At 37.2% G+C, this 8,381-nt stretch overlaps 2 pseudogenes across 2 annotated transcripts; both read left to right on the forward strand.

The window, feature by feature from the left end:
• The first annotated feature begins 4,625 nt into the window (after positions 1–4,625).
• On the forward strand, positions 4,626–4,929 carry LOC306659018 (large ribosomal subunit protein eL42-like; annotated as a pseudogene). Its single transcript has one exon. The product of its transcript is annotated as a large ribosomal subunit protein eL42-like (transcript).
• Positions 4,930–6,030: 1,101 nt separating this feature from the next.
• On the forward strand, positions 6,031–6,531 carry LOC306654211 (ADP-ribosylation factor-like protein 5A; annotated as a pseudogene). The gene has a single exon. The product of its transcript is annotated as an ADP-ribosylation factor-like protein 5A (transcript).
• The last annotated feature ends 1,850 nt before the right edge of the window (positions 6,532–8,381 follow it).

The raw sequence follows: 8,381 nt of genomic DNA on the forward strand, positions 1-8,381 counted from the left end.
TCCAATTAAAATCCCAATGACATATCTTACAGAAATAGAGCAAGCAATTATGAAATTCATCTGGAAGAATAAGAAACCCAGAATAGCTAAAGCAATCCTCAGTAGAAAGAGCGAATCAGGGGGTATCGCAATACCAGATCTTCAACTCTACTACAAAGCAATAGTAACATAAACGGCATGGTATTGGTACCAAAATATACACGGTAGATCAATGGTACAGAATAGAGTACATGGACATAAACCCAAATAAATACAATTTTCTCATACTAGACAAAGGTTCCAAAAATATGCAATGGAGAAAAGATAGCCTTTTCAACAAATGGTGCTGGGAAAACTGGATTTCCGTATGCAACAGAATGAAACTAAACCCCTATCTCTCACCCTGCACAAAAATCAACTCAAAATGGATCAAGGACCTCGGAATCAGACCAGAGACCTTGCATCTTATAGACGGAAAAAGTAGGTCCAAATCTTCAACTTATTGGCTTAGGATCAGACTTCCTTACAGGACTTCCATAGCACAAGAAATAAAAGCAAGAATCAATAACTGGGATAGATTCAAACTAAAAAGCTTTCTCTCAGCAAAGGAAACTATCAGTAATGTGAAGAGAGAGCCTACAGAGTAGGAGAATATCTTTGCCCCTCATACTTCAGATAGAGCGCTGATTTCCAGAATCTATAAAGAACTCAAAAAACTCTACACCAAGAATACAAATAATCCAATCAACAAATGGGCTAAGGAAATGAACAGACACTTCACAGAAGATGTACAAGTAATCAACAGATATATGAAAAAAATGTTCAACATCTCTAGTAATAAGAGAAATGCAAATGAAAACCACCCTAAGATTCCATCTCACCCCAATTACAATGTCAATTATCAAGAACACAAGCAACAATAGGTGTTGGCGAGGATGTGGGGAAAAAGGTACACTCATACATTGCTAGTGGGGTTGCAAATTAGTGCATCCACTCTGGAAAGCAGTATGAAGATTCCTCAGAAAGCTTTGAATGGAACCACCATTTTACCCAGCCATCCCACTCCTTGGCCTATACCCAAAGGACTTAAAATCAGCATACTACAGAGATACAGCCACATCAATGTTCATTGCTGCTCAATTCACCATAGCCTGATTGTGGAACCAGCCTAGATGTCCTTCAACTGATGAATGGATAAAGAAACTAGTGGCATATATATACAATGGAATATTAGTCCGCTATAAAGAATGATATAATTATGGCATCTGCAGGCAAATGGATGAAATTGGAGAATATCATGCTAAGTGAGATAAGCCAATCTCAAAAAACTAAAGGACGAATGATCTCACTGATAAGCAGATGAGGACATATAAGGGGGGTAGGAGGGGTTAGCGTTAGGGTTAGGGTTAGGTTTAGGGTTAGGGATAAGGAGGGTGGTAAGAATGGAGGAAGGAAGGACTGTATAGATGGAAAAGAGGGGTGGGAGGGGTGGGGGGAGGAAAAAAATAACAGAATGAATCAAACAACATTACCCTATGTAAATTTATGATTACACAACTGGTATGCCTTGACTCCATGTACAAACATAGAAACAACATGTATCCCATTTGTTTACAATTTAAAAAAGAAAAGAAGAAAAAAAAATGTTCAAATAACTGAAGGGATTAAACCATATACCAAAGTCTTAGGACGAGTTCATCAACCAAAAAAGATGGGCTGCAAAATGCATCTTAGATCTATACTATGCTCTCTGAACTGGAATAATAAAATCAATTATTAAAAGGAGAAATAAGGATTTACTTCATACTCAAAATAGTCCTCCAATCTGGGAATCAGAGGCTGTACTGCCCACCATGCTTACCAATGGCAAACAAAAACAAAATCTCCCCACACTAGCTTCATGGGAAACACCTCCTGAACAAATCAGAACCCATATCCCTTTTTATAGACAAAGTCAAAGTAAGTTTAGGGGTTACATTCTTCATATTTCAAGATGTGCATAAACCTCAGGGAAAATTTATATAGGGAGACAAAGCACTGGATGTTCTGAAGATTTTAAGTTAAAATAATGATCAGAGACCCAGGAATACATTGGCAACAATGGTGAATCCTAAGAGTATTTCTGCAATATACCCACAAATAATAATTTTTTAAAAACTTATAGAAAAGCCACAGTGTTACCATTTACTTAGTTGGAGTATACTACTGATTCAACCTAAAGCAAAGTAAGTCTTTGCCTAATTCATTCACCACCAGTCAGCCATCAAGCTAGGATGCATTGGCAAACTACTTCATGTACAGGGAGAAAAGAAGTGAGGAAGAAAATAGTTGAGCACCAAGTACTAAATCTCAGAGAGTCCTCTATTCAGGAAATAGAAAAAGGTTGTAGAAAGCAAGGTGACTTGCCAGAGTAGGAGTCTTCAGTCATGTTCCAAACTAAAGGCAGAGAAAGAAAATATAATGTTTCTGTGTGTATGTTTAGCACAGAATTGCCTCTAACATCTAAAAATGTAACATAATCAGCATCATGAACTCTCCCCAAATTTGTTTCTCCTCCCAGGGCAGAGGAGGTTTCTGCCCCCCCAAAAAGAGATGATGTATTGGCAGTCATCGACTATAATGTTCAGTATATTTTAGAAATAGTCATTAACACTTGTGATAGGGTATACTGAGTAAAATTTGGTCTGCATTCTTTTGGGAGAACACACACATTTCAATATGAATATTATAAAATAAATGTGAAGAAGGTTAAATAGGGACAATGAGGTGGGAATGATTGAGATGGAATTATGGTGTTAGAATGATCAGGATTATCAGTACACATTGTTTCAGAAGGTGACCAAAAAAAGAATCAAGAACAAAACAAACAAATAGACAAAAACTCAGGTTTGATTAAAAACAAGACAGATTTGTGAAGATCAAAAGGGAAAGCATCCTAAGATTCTAATTAATGACCCTAATAGGTGAAGAAGCAGAAAGAGGGCCAAAGGGACTCTGGTAGGATTTAAAGGAAATTTAGAGGACAGCTGCATGAGGTAAAGGAAAATCAGTGAAAACACCTGCATTGCTAATGTAGCACTTTCCATTTACTCTGAAAAGGGTTAGGGGAAATTACTAGTGTCAGAATGAATCTATATTTGTTGTACTCTTTAAATATTACAACTGTACAAAGAACTGCTATTCTGTTTAAAGTTATAATGTAGATAATGAATTCAACATTTAGAAATGAAAGAGGAAACTTTCAGTGTAGAAGAACCACCTAGAAAAATTTATCATATAAACCAGTAACTTCAAGTTGGACAAATGCTTACCACCTTGTCCTCCACCTGGGGTTCTGAAAGCAAACAAACAAATGAAATAAACAAAGCCTGCACAAGGACATAGAAAGAGGGCTTAAAGTCACACTTAGATCAAACAGATTGTAGAACCTATCTTTCTAAATCCAAATCTGAATTGAAAAAGAAAGGGTGTAGGGTAGAAGAGCAACTGCACTGCTCTGTGGCTCCCCATCTACCAACATGCGGCAACTCAGGCCTGCCTCCATGTTGAGACTCTGAAACCACCACTATAGCTCCCCCCACCCCACACAGGGTAGCCTCAATCTTAGAAAAATGGACAGGGTGTGGAGGCAACTGCACACTGCAAGAATGCCCACCACAGCATTGCATATCCAAATAGGCTGCCCAACACCACTGCAGAGCCTTGCTTCCTACCCCCATTTCTAAAAGTGGTTGCCTCAATCCTGGGACCCTCCACTGCCATCTTGGTTTACTTCTGCTGATGCCACCACCACCTTTAGTTGAGGCAGTTTCCCCTGTGGGACACCAGTGAGGGCCTATAAATCCAAAACCAAGGTACCTACAGGCTTGGTGCTGCCACCACCGCTAACTAAGGGCATAGCTGCTTCCATGTAGGCACAAAAGCCAGAACCTGGAAGATCATTACCAATGTCCCTGCAGGCTTGGTTACACCTGAGAGTACCTTTCTCTTTTCTCTCCTGCTAACAGCCAACTTCTTTTGATTCCTTCTTCACTCTTCCTATGATCTAATACCACTATAGTCTCACCTCCTACCTCAAAAACATCACACTCCACCTCCCCATTCTCTCTTTGTCCATCATTAAAAACTGTAGACACTATTGGAAACCTACTGTTTATATTGTAGATAATAATTGAACATATCATTTCTGTTTATTGCAATAATACTGTAAGTGTCTTAATAGTGGCTATTTGATTTAAGCTGCATATTGTTTGTATTGAGTGTTATTAATATTCATCTCCCCCTTAAAAGTGAGGTATTAGAAATCTGCAGGGACACTATAAATCTGTAGGGTAGAAACTAATACCTCAGATCCATGGTGCTAGAGGGGAAGACACACAAACAACATGAAAAAACAAGGAAGGAAAACACCCCAAACAAACCAAGAGGCTACAATAATAGAATCCATTCACAGTACAGTTAGAAAAAAATGTCAGAGATGGTATTCAGAATGTACATAATTAAAATAATCTGTGAAGTAAAAGATGATATAAGAGAGCAAATGCAGGCAACAAAAGATTACATCAATAAAGAGTCTAAACAAGCAAACATATGGAAATCCTTAAAATGAAGGAAACAAAAATAAATTAAAAACTCAACATAAAAACATGGTGAACATTCCTAAGACTGGCTGGGTGTTCTGTAAGAAGTGTGGCAAACACCAACCCCATAAAGTGACTCAGTACAGGAAGGACAAGGATTCTCTCTATTCACATGCATTATGATAGGAAACAGAGTGGGAAGACTAAGCTAACTTTCTGGGAAAAAGGCTAAAACTACAAAGAAGATTGTGCTGAGGCCTGAGTGTGTTAGTCTAACTGAAGATCTAAGAGAATGCTGGCTATTAAGAGATGCAAGCATTTTGAACTGGGAGGAGATAAGAAGAGAAAGAGCCAAGTATCCAGTTCTTAGTGTCACTGTTTGTTTTGTTATGAAGATAATAAAATGTTGAGGTTATCTTCACTTAAAAAAAAAGCATCACCAACAGACTATATCATTTGGAAGACAGAACCTCAGGCAATGAAGACAAAATAAATAATCCTGAAAATAAAATAAAGCACACAGTGAATATGGTAAAAAACCAAGAACAGAACCTCCAAAAATATGGGATAACGTGAAAAGATCAAATTTAAGATTTGTCAGGATAGAGAAAGACACAGATACAAACCAAAGGAATGCACAATCTTTTCAATGAAATATCAGAAAATTTTCCAAATCTGAAGAATGAAATGGAAAATCAAATGCAAGAGGCATATGGATACCAAATATACAAAATTACTGCAGATCCACACTAACACACATTATAATAAAAATGCCTAGCATACAAAATATAGAATTTTAAAGGCTGCAAGAGAAAAGTATCAGATTACATATAGAAGGAAACCAATTCAGATTGCAGCAGATTTCTCAACCCAGACCCTCAAATCTAGGAGGTCTTGGAACAACATATTTCAAGCTCTGGAAGAAAATGGATACCAACCAAGAATCTTATATCTAACAAAACTAACTTTCAGATTTGATGACAGACAAATTAAAATCCTTCCATGATAAGCAAAAGTTAAAAGAATTTACAACTAGAAAGCCTGCACTGCAAACAATTCTCAGCAAATAATTCCTTGAGGAAGAAACAAAAAACAACAATGAAAGACAGTAAAAGGAGAACTACATTAAAGAAAAAGCCAATCAAAGGAGATACCAAGTCAAAAACCAAAAATAAATTAAAATGACCAGAAATACAAATCCTATGTCAATAATAACCCTGAATGTTAATGGTCTAAACTCATTAATCAAAAGACATAGACTGAGACAATATGGCAGTGATGTCTTTGAGGCAAGCAAGTGCCAGGGTGGCAGCAGTGGGACCTCTCTCCAGTTCCCTAGAAGCTGGCTGGCAGCCAGTGCAGGAACTGCAACAGTAGCAGCAGAGCCAGAGGCTCCAGTCTCTCTACCCTTTAGCCTGAGCCAGGGGAGGCCAGATGGCCTGGGTAGCTGGAGAGGGTCCACTGCCAGAGAATGGGAATTCTCTTCAGCAGGATATGAAGACTGTTCAATCATCAGAAACACAAAGTTATCATTGTTGGATTGGATAATGCAAGAAAAACTACCACCATTTACTAATTTTCTATGAATGAAGTTGTCCATATATCCCCTACAATAGTAAGTAATGTATAAGAGATAGTGATTAATGCACATTTCCTAATGTGGGATATTGGTGGCCAAGAATCTCTTTATTCTTCCTGGAATACTTCTTAATCTAACATGGAGTTTATAATAGTAGTTGTGGACAGTACAGATAGAGAGAGGATCTCTGTAACTAGAGAAGAACCCTACAAAATGTTAGCACATGAGGACGTAAGAAAATCCGAATTACTGATTTTTGCTAATAAACAAGATGTTAAAGAATGCATTAGTGTAGCAAAAATCTCCCAGATTTTGAAGCTAACATCTATTAAATTTCATCAGTGGCTTATCCAGGCATGCTGTTGTGACTTAAGTTTAGAGGATCTCTACTGACCTCTTCTCATAGACTTTGTATAAACCAAGTGCTGAACTTTTGAAAAGCTGCATAAATTAATGGTTTAGATATATTTATAATAAACTGATTTCAATATTTTTCTATAAGAATAAAAATTAAGACCACTTACTTGAAAACAAGATAAAGTCTCACCTTCCAATTTGCTTTTTCATTGGTTCCTTCCAAAGTACTTTATGAAAGCTGTGATTGAAATTTTTCTCAATGAATCTTCTCAGGACAATGTATAACCTATGGTAAGTACAAAGGGAGAGGAAGGTGTTTTAAGAACTTTATTATCAGTGTACCCCTCCCTAATTGAATGTTGTTCTCTTCTTGTTCCATTAAGTCAAAATACAAATCAGCCCAGATACTGTTTCCAGTATTTTAAGTGTCATGTTACTTATGAAGAAAAGTACTCTGCTTAAGGTTGTGTATGTATTATGTATATACCTCAATTTAAAGTTAATGGCTTTGATTTATGTTCTAAAAAAATCAAATAATCAAAAATTAGTAATATCCTTAGTTATTGTCCTAATGAGATAAGTACTTGCATTGATGTTGAGTGCCATTTTATACTTTTCCTGTATGTTTTCTGTATTGTACTAACCAACATACCCACACACAATCATTGAGATGCTTTTAAAAAAATAATACAGAAAAAACTTTACATTGTATACGTATTTTTGTTGATCCATAACACCCATGAAAACATATAATCTAACTGAGTGAAATATGTATACAATTCTTGGCTTTACAAGTTCACAGAATTACACGGTGAGCATTTATCATATTAGCAGATGGATGCTGGACACGGTGCCCACAGGAGCCCTGCAACAGATGAAACTCAGTGCCCGCCCTTACCCTGTGCAGACTTGGCACTCACATGCTGTGGCTCCCCAGCTTCTTTGGAAGCTAGTGCAGGCATTTTGAATTATCCCTGAGGGCGTAGCCACCATCATTAGAGGGGCAGCTCCCTTCCTGAGATACCTACAGGAGACTGGAGTCCCTTTGACTTGGCATTGGCATAGAGATACTGAAGACTGAGAGAGTTCAGTGGTGGATGACTGTGAATCATAGATTTTTTTTTTAATTTTTAATTTTTAATCTTTTTTCTCAGTCTATTTTCCTTTTATTTCCTATTCCCTTGGAGTCTCTTTCTCTCTTTTCTCAAGCTAAAGACAAACTTTCTTTGCTCCCACTCTCACTCTTCCCTTGATCAAGTGCCTCTACTTGCTCACTTCTTTTCTCATTAACAGTTACATCTTACACCCCACCCCATCCTCTTCATCCACCACTAGAAGTTGTAGAGCTCATTGTACACTGTAGATAATAATTGAACTCATCCTGTTTATTACAATACTGTTAAAGTCTTTATAGAGGCTATCTGGTTTAGGGCTGCATTTTGTTTGTATTGGGTGCTGCTAATATTAATCTCCCCCTCAAAGGGGAGATACTGGAAACCTGCTGGACCACAATAAACATACAGGGGGGAAGCTGGAGTACCTCAGATCTTCACTGCTGGAGGGGAATATACAGAAACAATATGAAAAAACAGGGGAAGAAAGTGTCCCTAGCAAACAAAGATGCTATTTTGATAGAATCCAATGACAGTGTGGCAGTAGAAATGACAGAAAAAGAATTTAAAACCTACATATTTATAATGATCCATGAAGCAAAAGATGGGATAAGAGAGCAAATGCAGGCAATGCATGGTTACTCCAATAAACAGCTAAAAGAGTAAATGCAGGAAGCAAAAGAGCACTTCAATAAAGATAGAGATTCTGAAAAAACAAACAAATACTTGAAATGAAAGAAACATTTATCATATTATTCCTTGTATTGGTCTAAA

The sequence above is a fragment of the Sciurus vulgaris genome, assembly GCF_902686455.1.
Source record: "Sciurus vulgaris genome assembly, chromosome: 1".
Taxonomy (NCBI): Eukaryota; Metazoa; Chordata; class Mammalia; order Rodentia; family Sciuridae; genus Sciurus; species Sciurus vulgaris.